General features: G+C 36.3%; 1 long non-coding RNA gene across 3 annotated transcripts in view; it reads right to left on the bottom strand.

Annotated features, from left to right (window-relative positions):
• Positions 1–983: 983 nt before the first annotated feature.
• The window catches only part of LOC136851396 (uncharacterized), a 55,191-nt gene continuing 44,379 nt past the window's right edge, over positions 984–11,795 (bottom strand). Inside the window, exons 1-4 of one of the 3 annotated variants that reach the window (XR_010856864.1) lie at positions 10,092–10,151; positions 5,410–5,617; positions 4,884–4,975; positions 984–2,107 (exon numbers count right to left, since the gene is read on the bottom strand). This is a non-coding gene — a long non-coding RNA (uncharacterized lncRNA). The other 2 variants (XR_010856865.1, XR_010856866.1) reach the window with 2 other exon arrangements.

Raw genomic sequence — 11,795 nt, 5'->3', positions numbered from 1 at the left:
CCCAAACATGAGCCCTAACGCTAAATGAAGGCCGAGTACCTGATTGTTAAATTCTTACATCCAGAAATTGTCATTTCTTTCGGTTCAGAAATTGTCATTTCTTTCGGTTCAGAAATTGTCATTTCTTTCGGTTCAGAAATTGTCATTTCTTTTTCAATTCAGAAAATGTCATTTCAGTTCGTAACCTTGCCCACTCTTGTTTGCCTCACTTGCCTTAATCAATCCACTATTTTTGGTCAAAACCAATGTTGTTTGGACTGGTTTGAAAGAATTTAGCACCATTGCTCTTCTGTCAATTTTTTAGTTTACTATGACTAACAAGTGTCATAAGGAGTACTACATTAATAACGAAGAATCTGACAAGTATGCTCAGTCTACTGCTGGATAGGCATTTCCTTCATGTATAATTTTTTTACAGGTTCTCAGTCTAAAGGGTGTAGTTCTCGTAAAGCCATGTCGACTTAGGAACTCTCAAGTCGGTGGTCCTGTGATTTATCTTTCAACAGTTATTACAGAATAAAGGTGGGTTTAATACGTTAAAAATGAGTTTTTCAGCAAAATTTTTAATTTTAGAAAGTAAATTAGGTAACGTTACAAAATTTGCAACTTACAAATTTATCTAACGTTTATCGAAATTTTAATCTAATTCAAAAAAGCCTTGTACGGGGAGGTTGTATAGTAATTTGAAGATTTTGTCACCGCTAAAAATTAAGCCATAGTTTACTTGCTTTTGGAAGTTTACTTGAGTAGTTTGGAATCTATTTTACATGATAAATCAAGTAGTTTTGAGATAGTATAACAAAAATGCTTACCTGGCAATCATTTCGTGTTTGTTTTTTGGTTTAGTTTGTAAATCAATTTGCCCATTTTGTCACTATAGCCTACACTTGGGATCTATTAATGAAATTAAACATGTTTTCATTTCTGTAAAATGTTTATTTAGTGCCGTAAAAGATTTTTTTTGTAAGCATATTTAATGTCAATTCAGTTAAAATCAAACATTACAGGGACTTCAATAGGCGTGCATATCATTTACAGATAGAGCTGAACATCTGGACCAGAAGCCGAGAAATTCAGGTTTTTTGGAAGTGTATCCATAGGAAGCAGAGGTTTCCTGGGACAACTGTTTCCCAACGAAGGCGGTGCTGCTAGGACTCGTAGATTTAGAATATTCATACGAAGATCAAAAGTGGTTTCAATTCTCCGCGCAAGTTAGTCGACGGCTATGTGGCAACGTCCATGGAGATGATTACAAGAAGCAGCAGAGGTTTATCTTGGTGTTAAGTCGATGGCCGTTGGGCAATGTTCCTGTAAAGATGCACCAGAGATGCGTCTCGGGAAGGTTTGAAGTCGACGGGTGTGTGGCAACGTTCCTGAAAACACACCGGATACTTACTTCTCGAATATATCCTTCAAGAAGGCAGCGGAGCCTGACAGGAAGGTTTTATGTATAGAGAGAGAAGGGTTGTATACTTAGTGTTTCGTGATTATTTTCTTCTGGAAAATAGATTTGAAACGTTACTTTCACTATTCTCTTCTTCAGCAACAGCCTATGTAGACTTCTCTCTCCTTCAGGAAAATCTTGTGTTCTTCGAGTGTTCTCTTCTCCCCTTCAGAAGCCTCACTCTTCAAGGCAGATTTGAAACGTTACCTTCACTATTCTGTTCTTCAGCAACAGCTTATGTAGACTTTTCTCTCCTTCAGGAAAATCTTGTGTTCTTCTAGTGTTCTCTTCTCTGGAAGAATTTATATAGACTTCTCCCCTTCAGAAGCCTCACTCTTCATGGCAGATTTGAAACGTTACCTTCACTATTCTCTTCTTCAGCAACAGCCTATGTAGACTTTTCTCTCCTTCAGGAAAATCTTGTGTTCTTCGAGTGTTCTCTTCTCTGGAAGAATTTATATAGTCTCTTATCCCCTTCAGAAGCCTCTCTTTTCATGCCCTGTCTCTTATCTTCAGGAACATTCTTCTCTCCCCTGCAAAATCGGCTTATGTCATAGCTTCGTTTTTTTTCTCTCGTGTTCAATAATGGTTCATTTTAAGACACCACTCCCCTTTAGAAACGCCTAACGTTGCCCGCTGTTGTTGACTTCTCTCCACTAGTAACTGTCAAAAACAAAAAAATTGGGTTGTCAGAATAACTGAAATAAAATAAGCTTCCTATAACATTTTGAATGTACCTTATTTCAATTGTAAGCCTCTCTGGTAGAACAAAAGCATAGTTTGATTTTGACGTACCAAAAAATATTTGAGAAACGAGCACAAGACTGAAATGAATTAATTTTCATTGTATAACAAGACAATGTTACGTCAACTGCCATCAAGGTTATTTCTGGGGATGCATGTTTGCAAAAATACCCCTTAATAACGAGACAAGCATTCAAAGCAGTATAGTTGCCAGCTCATGACAAACTCCCAAGATCTGATTAAAGTTATCGAATGCCTTGCATCTTACGAAACCGTCAAAACTGCAATACAATCTTTCAATAAACACAATTTGCACTCACCAAATAATGGTCGGAAATACACAAGAACGAACTAAAGGAGTATAAAAGTACGATACTGGCAAAAAAAATCCAAAATCCATAGTTGGGAGGTATTGTAGGGAAGTACTGAAAAGTGAAAAACGATATTTGCTCCAAAGGTAATTTCTAACATTCAGGAAATAATGGCTGGAAACATACAGCAGGCAGACATTGAAAAGTGCAAAACAATATTTGCTCCGACGGTAATTTTGTCATTCAAGAAATAACGGCTGGAAATGCACAAGAACGAACTGGAGGAATATAAGTATACAGCATACGAGTACTGGCAGAAAGAGAAAACTCCACAGTAGGGAGACATTAGAAAATTACAAACAATATTTGCTCCAATGGTAACTTCTGACACTCGGGAAATAAAGAAAAAGTGCAAGTACTGGCAGAAAGACCTAATTCCGCATTACGGCGGTATTTTAATAGGATATTTGCCAGCTTAAGCAGTTTTATATCAAAGAACGCGCTTCAGAAAGTACAGACATGGTCAAGGAATAAAGACCACTTTCTCAGATGAGCAATCTGTTATAAAAACCATTGTGATTTACTTGAGCTTTGCAAGAGCATATTCAGAATGATTTAAGTTCAAGACTGACTCCCAATTTTGACAATCTAATCGTGGAAACAAAACATTGTTAACAAATTGAATGGTCACTGAACGTTAAGGAAATCAAGCAAAGATCCTGGATACAATTTTTAAAACAACTGAACACTTATGGAAGAAAACTGACTCATCAGCCCTTAACTTGGCATGAACTGGACAGTGAAAGACAACTGCCACATAAGCCCTTAACTTTACACAAACAGGAAACTAATTGTGATTGACACGATACCACTCACTCATCCTCCAACTGACGCATTGCTGAGTTTAATCATTATCCGGCATTAAATTAAATTAGGCTATGCTAACTTGACCAGAGGGGCAAACTTCAATAACCCACAAAATGTCGTAACCTTAACGTTCTTGAACAACATTTCAACACTGTAACAAGGCGTATTAAGAGGCACACCACCCACAGTACTTACTAACAACCCTCCATCTTCCATGACTCGTAGAAGTGCACAAACCAAATAGCAGTCATCCATTATTAAACTGGAACCAATTCTCTACTCCAAGTCTGTGAACGTCATATATTTAATACAGGTTAACTCATGCAATGATAGCTATAAAACTTATACCTAAGAGGTAGACAATTCTGTCAAACTTATCAACTCCGGTATCTACAGCATATGTAAGCATGTAAACCATAGTATTAAAATGCATGCCAACCAACAACAAAGAAATATGAAAATAAAAAGGCAATTAAACTCACAAACTTAGATCCAACTTTCAGCAAAAAATAAAACCTAGAAAAACCTCAAATAACTAAGAAATCATCCCCTTGCTATAATTAGCAACAAACTGAGCAGTGGCATCACCAGCAAGAGGCTTCTGACCAAGCTGCAAAGCCTTTCAGTTCAAGTACCAGATCTAGAGTCCTTTCACATGGTCTGAAGTTCATGATACTGTTGGCAAACTATTTGATCAGACTCCAAGAGTAGTGACTACCCCAGGGGACCAGGGTAAGTAATCTGCTCTTTAAAGAGCACCAGTTCAGTCAAGTACCTGATCTAAAGTTCTTTCACATGGTCTGAAGTTCATAATGCTGTAGGCAAACTATTTGATCAGACTCCAAGAATAGTGATTACCCCAGGGGAACAGGGTAAACAATCTGCTCTTTAAAGAGCACCCAGAAAACCCAGGCCAAATTCTACGGCGACTGCTGGGTGTTTGGACAAATGCCGTACCCCTCAAATGAACACTCCACTTAACTATAGAGAGAACAGAGACATACCTCTGGCTACGACATTTTTATTTCGAGTACCTAATGTAATGCAGAACAGAAAACAGTCCCAAAACTGAGAAGTAAATATGGCAATAAATGTAATGATTGTATCTTGGAAGCAACTGCCAACCACGAAGGTAGTTTCCACTGCAGTGATTACTGTTGCTAATGAGATTCTTTGACGAGTCAGGTATTTGATTCAAATTAGGTTGTAAGTTGATACAAGACCAAACAGGGTAATTTTGTTATAAATGAACAAATAATCCTAAATTTTGAAAGTCGATTATTAATTTAAACAGAATTGCGGATATAAAGCTTACAGGTCAAAACACACACACAAAAAATCAGTACTGTATTAAATTGGCAATGGGTTTTTTGATAGGCAGCTTCCATTAAAATAGTAAAAGTTTACTGGACTGACAAGAGAAAACTTAAAACCACATTTGAAAATTATGTACAGTACAAACTTTAAACAACTATGAACATTGTTACCAATGTTCAAGGGTAAAAGACTATGCTCACCTTGATGTACACGCTGCTCTTGGTTTGTAATGAAGCTGAGTATCTTGCTAAATAAACTGTGCACTGTAAAAACACTGTTTATGAGGTTCCACCTGAAATGGAAAATCTACATTAGCCTCACCGTTTTTACTAAGTTAAGTTTTCCTAACTGAATTTTAATCCAAAAACAAATCAACATTTCAGCCTTTCAACTTTTAGAATTTTTTGTCAGCTGTAAACGTTTAATATGTTTCTTACTAATAAAGTTTTATAAATTGACCTACAAAATTATAACCCTTCTTGATTTGAATACAAAAGGCCTGGGGTATACCTATAGCAAAAAACTAGTGTTTACAAATGACCAATTTTTTTAGTATTTGTTTTTCCATAAAGTTAAATCAATATTGCTGTGAAAAGAAAGGGTTTTCAATGGAATATAAGAAGTACTTTCTAGATCATGACCTCTATTTTAGATAATCAAACCATCGAGTAGGTTGAAACACTAGGACATGATAAATTTTACCAATTTCAAGTTTTCCAAATCTACCTTCAGTAATTCTCCAAAAGTTAACGGGGGAATGTCGGTTGCGTTCTTTCCACAACACCCCCATTCCTCTACATTCCATACTGCCCTTCCAGTGTAGGGTTTTCAGAGATCCTTCAACAAAAAATGGAGCACTTCCTTAATGAAGCACTGTAGTCGCCGCTGACGACATCACACTGGTAGGCGGTCCTCATCAGGATGCGTTTCTAATCTGTAAAATGAATTTTCTTTGGGTTACAACCCTGTAAAAAACTTAAACATTAATGCATAAAATTACGTCGTTTAAAAAAAAAAAAAACATGCAATTCACATCTGCTTTTAATGTGCATGCACTTTATAAGGTTCAAGGAAGACAGATTTTTAAAAATCAAGAGCTAATACTGATATTCAATGACCAAATATATATTAAAAAAAAAAAGTTGAATTCTGAACGTTTTGCATTACAACCCTTTCTGTTTGAAGAGTCATTTGGCAACGAGTGTCTTTCAATCCATGAGCAAACTCTGTAAACCTAACCGGTTACAATTTGTATATGATGCACTTAATTAACTTGGTTGTACGGCAGATTACTTTGTAACGAGTTCAATTCACATTCAACCTGATATTTAACCTTTTCCATTTTAGACTCAAAACACTGACTTAGCAGTTCTACATTACTGTTAGAAATAGAGTCCTTTGTCAGAATTCTAAATATTATCCCTAAGCTGTTCACTACCTCACGATATCAAAGGTGCAATATTTCACCCCACGGCAGCCTGCCTTCTTTCCTTGAAAATCAAAATACTGCTTTCTTTTACCTTTCTTTTTTAATAATAAGAAATCTAGTAACGTGCAGTCAAACAAAATCAGTGACCAGCCTTTGCACATCTCACTATACAAACGAAATCAACCACTGAATACATACAAAATCTGCATATTTCTAAAATTTGGTTTATTACGCATTTCAAGAAGATATCAGTGCTGTTAAAATTTCTGATTTTCAAGTAGCTGCTGCGTTTGCCCAAAATATCCTTATGGAAAGGAAAATGACATCTTTAAAGTAACAAATAGTACGAAAGGGGAAGTCCCAACCCCCCAGGCTAATAAGATCTTCACACAAACAACTTGATGGAATTTTTCGATTAACCAAATTTTTGGTAGATTGTTAGTTTTACATGATAGTAACCCTGGATGACTTATGTCCAGCACAAAATAATACACTTAACAAATCATTCAACAACGATACTGTGACTCAAAATACGGCAATATTTATCTTAATCACCTACAGGTTTAGTATACTTATGCAGAGAAAACCTATGACCACAAATATCAACTCTCGCACTGCACGAATGTTTAAGACCCTTGTGCTATTATATGTATGCTACAGTGTTTCTTCCTTCACTCAAAATACATTAAAACTAAGGCATACGATCATTACTGTCGGCTTAAGTTTCAAAATACAAGTACAGATACGGTAAAACTACAACGGGCTTCCTCCAACGGGCTGCGCTCTGACAAGGGCCAACTATAAACATTCACTTTTAATAGCTTAAAATTTCATTTTAATCTGGGTTACGTTGCAAAATACAACTACAGATACAGTAAAATTACGACCAGTTCCTCTTCCAACAGACTGTACTTTGACAAAGGCGAACTATAAACTCAGTTTTAATAAGTTAAAATGTATTTAATCACCCACAAAAATTAACTCCATTCCTGCCGCACTTAAAATTGGGAAACTCCAAGCGTGATACTAAAAATCAAGAAAAATCTAAGTATATTTATACTATAGGGCTTTTGCGCCACCAAGTTGCAGTAATGAAGAGGCGAGAGATTAAACGAAAGTTCATAAGCTACAATTAAATTTTTGGTCAATGTCCAGAACAACTCCGCGGTGAGATATAAGAAAATAGGTCACACTATAATTTTCACAATATAAAATAATAAAACTTTGTCTCTGAACACTTTTTGAGGAGATTCACCATATCCGAGATATTAATGATTATCTAATCGGCACTCGAAAATTTTTCTAAGTCGTTTGTTTACATCCAGTAGGGAGTTGGTTCAAAAAGGTTTTTACTGTAATGTTTCTCAGGAAGAGTGTAATGGTTCTCAGAAAAACTAGTTCCCCATCGAATGATTTTCGATTTTTGACATAAGGTTAGACAATTCCCCAACCCCTCCATAGCTAATATGGCAAAATTGTGGGTGTTTCTCATCATAAGAAGTGGTCTAAAACGCTTTAAATAAAAAAATATTACATTTTACTTTTAATTTTGGTACTTTATGCATGCGGAGTTCTTCTGGACATTCACCAAATTTTTTTTTTATTATCGCAGCGAACCAAAGCTTCGTATATACTAGTCAAGCATGTATTTCGGGTTGTAGTTCAGTAACATACAGATTCCTGTCTGCATAAACCCTGGAGGAGATTAAGAAACCTATTATTCAGTAGGTTAACACTACTGGTCTCAATTTGATTAAACCAAAGTCTAACAAACAATTTTTCTATTTTTAATAACGAAGCAGTTCAACATATTTTAAGGGACCCAGCAGCAAATTCCTGGGACATAGGCTAGTACTGCACCAGCCCCAGTTTTTATGCCTTACCCCTAGGTTAGGTTAGATTGGTATCTCCAGAGAAAATTTGGGTGGGGGAAACAATGAGATTATCAAGAAAATTCTATGGTTAGTTTTTAAGATATGGCGTCCCGCTTTTTTATGGGGAAGGTCCCGGTACTCTGTTACATCTCGGGAAAATGTGACCCGGCATTTTGTTTGAGTAAAATAGGGTAGAATCAATTAAAAAAAAAAAACTTATTTTGGAAGACTTAACAAAAGAGCATTAATGATTAAACATGAACCAGTAATAACCACGCAAAACAAGTCGTTTAAAGATAATAAGACACTTCGAAATAGAACAAAACTACCTTCAATTTTAAACCCTTCATATTTCTGTTGAAGTATTCACGCCACCAACATGGGTGTTTCGGCAATGCTACGAGACTTGAATTCTTCGCAAACACTGAATCGAGCATCGGAAATGGGTCGAAACATGGTCATTTTTGCTGTTTTTCCCAGCAAGGGATATGAGTATACACGTGAATAGTAAAGTCATGTATATAAGTACTCATAAAATTATGAAGACTTCCGTCCGTCGTATTTCAAGTAAAATTATCGTTGTTTAGGAAAGTGTTCCGTTACTCGAGAACATTGTTTGGGACTTGTTAGACGTTTGTGGTGCAAGCCCCCTCCCCGGCCCCAAAAAAAAAAAAAAAAACTTTCACTATATACATCTAATGCTGGCAGCGGCCAACATTCACAATGAGATATTATTGGCGTAGGTTTCTTAATTATTAAAACCACTCCCTTCTTAATTGACGGTGGGAATATTAACCTACTGTCTAGAGAAATACGCCCCAAGTGTATCTGGGCTCAAGTTCCAAAGCAAAAATGTTTTATTTGTCCTCCAAACGTGGTGGGAAGTCTTAATTTCCGCACTCGAATCTACAAAATACTCTAACAAATGCCGTTGCACTGGGTAGAAAATTATGGTAGCTGGTATGAGTTCGGGAAGATTAGGCAGCATTATTTTCGGCCTTGAACCTGTTAGGCCGTCACAACTTTAGGCCATTTGAAGTTTAGGTCGTAAGACAAGGTGGTAGCTCTTTGGGACGCCGTGTTTAGTACTAGCCCCTCGGGGATCAAAGTATTATATACACCCATTTCAGCCGCTTGTCAGTTTGGATGTTACGGCCTAAATGACTAACGGCCGATTCGACCAGGAACCGCTGGTGTCACCTATCTCCCTAAGCCACTGAACTGTACTGTAGTCTGGTTAAACTAAGATATACTTAACTTTTTTTGTAGTTTTGCAATTGGTTCCTCAGAGGCCAGGGTTCCTGAGACCTCATCACAGTTGGTTTACCGATGTAGAAACAGGTTGGGACGAATGATTAACGGGGAAAAAACACTAGGCAGATTTGCACTTTTGAAACATTCTTTTTTGATTGGGAAGTGCTTTCCAAATTTCACTAAACCGTATTGGCAAGTTTGCTACCTTAGAATATAGAATGAAAAATGTATTTTTGAAATACTGACTTTTTTTTTATTGGTAAGTGGCCCTCCAGATTTCACTTAACCGTATTGGCAAGTTTTCTACCTTGGAATACAGAATGAAAAATGCACTTTTGAATTTTTTTTTTTTTATATTGGAAAGTGGCCTTACAAATTTCACTTTACTTAAACTGCACCGGCAAATTTGCTAGACAGTAACAAAGTATGGGAAACGAACGAATGACTAAAATGTTCTTATAAGACTTTCACTAACTGAAACGAAACTTTAAAGAATTCCGATTGACTTAGGAAAGTGAAATGTTCACTTTGACTAAAAAAAAATCAAGATTACAGTTTTGCTAGCCGAGGGATCATTGCACTCAGCCACTTCCAACACTTTTTTTTTTTTTAAATGCCACTACCAACTTTAGATGACGTTCGCAATATCAAAGTTACAGTAAGAATGTTACCTTAAACAAAATTTCACAGCTGATTCCGAGGCAAATGACAACGGATTTGTGCAAAAGAACGGCTATTCTTGAAGTACAAACTCCAAACTCCCTTTTGAAAATCACACTTACATTAAATAACTATCAAAACGTGGAAAATACGAAAAATATCAACCGTTAAAATCAGTAACCAACACTCACTTAAAACAATATCCTGCCACACCCAAAGGACCGAACAAAAAGGTTGGAGATTCTGATAATTTTCTGGTGTTTCTTGACACAAGGGAACCAAGGACGCACAAATGAGGAATTCGCTGATTCTCAGTTGTCAGATTCTTTATTTCTAGTATCCTTGCGAGAGTAGCGCCATCTGTACTTCAAAATTTGTCGTAAAACATTCATAGTTTGAAAAAAAGTTAGATATAGGACTATAAGCATTACGCAGAATATTAATATCACTATAATAATTCTTTATGAGAATTTCGCAGATATTTCTTTCTTTGTGTAACAGTGACTGGATTTAGGGGAATAAACTTTCCGTTTATAACTGGTGTCATCCAGCCCGGGTTCAGCCTTTGTCACCACTGGTCCTCATAAAACACTAAGAATGAGGAGACCTCGTTTTTGGGAAGGTGGGATACATCCCCTTGCGCAGGACTTACCGTCTCTACAGTCTCTTATATTGTCGTTATTCGCAATCTCTCATATTTACTTTATTCATAACGGTACTACGGAGCGTTTAAATGATTTTGGAGGGTAAAATACATACAGCAGATACCATAGGCAAGAACTAGGCTATGGCATTTGCTTATATACTAGTTCTGCATAAATTAATTTTAAAGAAAACTGTCAAAGTAATTTAGAAAACGAGAAAAAATTTTGTTTAAGGGAAACGATGTTATTTTAAACGTCGTGCTGTTAACGCCACAGAATCTGGATACGTTAAGTTATATATGCACCTTCGGGGAAATTTTATATATATATATATTACAAACTTATTGCAAAACTGAAAATGTTGGACTAATGTTAAACCAAAATGTTATCACGAAGATTTTGCTTGAAATGATTCTATTATATTCCACTTCAATTCAAAACCCAAGCCCGAGTTATAGTTAGGCTTGAACTTTACTTATACCTAATAAAAAAACTGACATAATCTCCTTCAATGTAATTACGGATATCAACATGAGATTCATCTCATTCCAAATATAACAAGTAATAAAAAATACGCCGAAGTTTCTTCGGCGCAATCGAGCTGTCTGTACAGCGCATAATCAAGGCCACCGAAAATAGATCTATTTTTCGGTGGTCTCGGTATAATGCTGTATGAACCATGGCCCATGAAACTTTAACCACGGCCCAGTGGTGGCCTGTCCCATATCGTTGCCAGACGAGCGATAATGGCCAAATTTAACCCTAAATAAAATAAAAACTACCGAGGCTAGAGGGCTGCAATTTGGTATGTTTGATGACTGGAGGGTGAATGATCAACATACCAATTTGCAGCCCTCTAGCCTCAATAGTTTTTAAGATCTGTGGGCGGACAGGAAAAGAGCGGACAAAAAAATATGGACGGACAGACAAAGTCAGCACAACAGTTTTCTTTTACAGACTACTAAAAAGTAACAAACATTTTTTTGATCTGAAGTATTTCAAAAATCATTAATTCTCTATCGTCAGCTGAATGCTCTTAGATGATAAGCCCCAAAAGAATTTTCTTTTATTTACATATCATTTCAATTTGTTTTCTTATAGGTCTGCGTTGTATATCAAAGATATAGTATTAAGAGGATTAACACAGAAGTTATTTGTAGAGCACCAGGAGGTAATATAAAATGCAATTTGGTCATATTTTTCTATACTCTCTCTCTCTCTCCACAAGTTTTTCAAAATTTTAAAATCTTT

This window comes from Macrobrachium rosenbergii, chromosome 23 (assembly GCF_040412425.1).
Source record: "Macrobrachium rosenbergii isolate ZJJX-2024 chromosome 23, ASM4041242v1, whole genome shotgun sequence".
Lineage (NCBI taxonomy): Eukaryota > Metazoa > Arthropoda > Malacostraca > Decapoda > Palaemonidae > Macrobrachium > Macrobrachium rosenbergii.
This window is presented reverse-complemented; position numbering and strand designations above follow the sequence as displayed.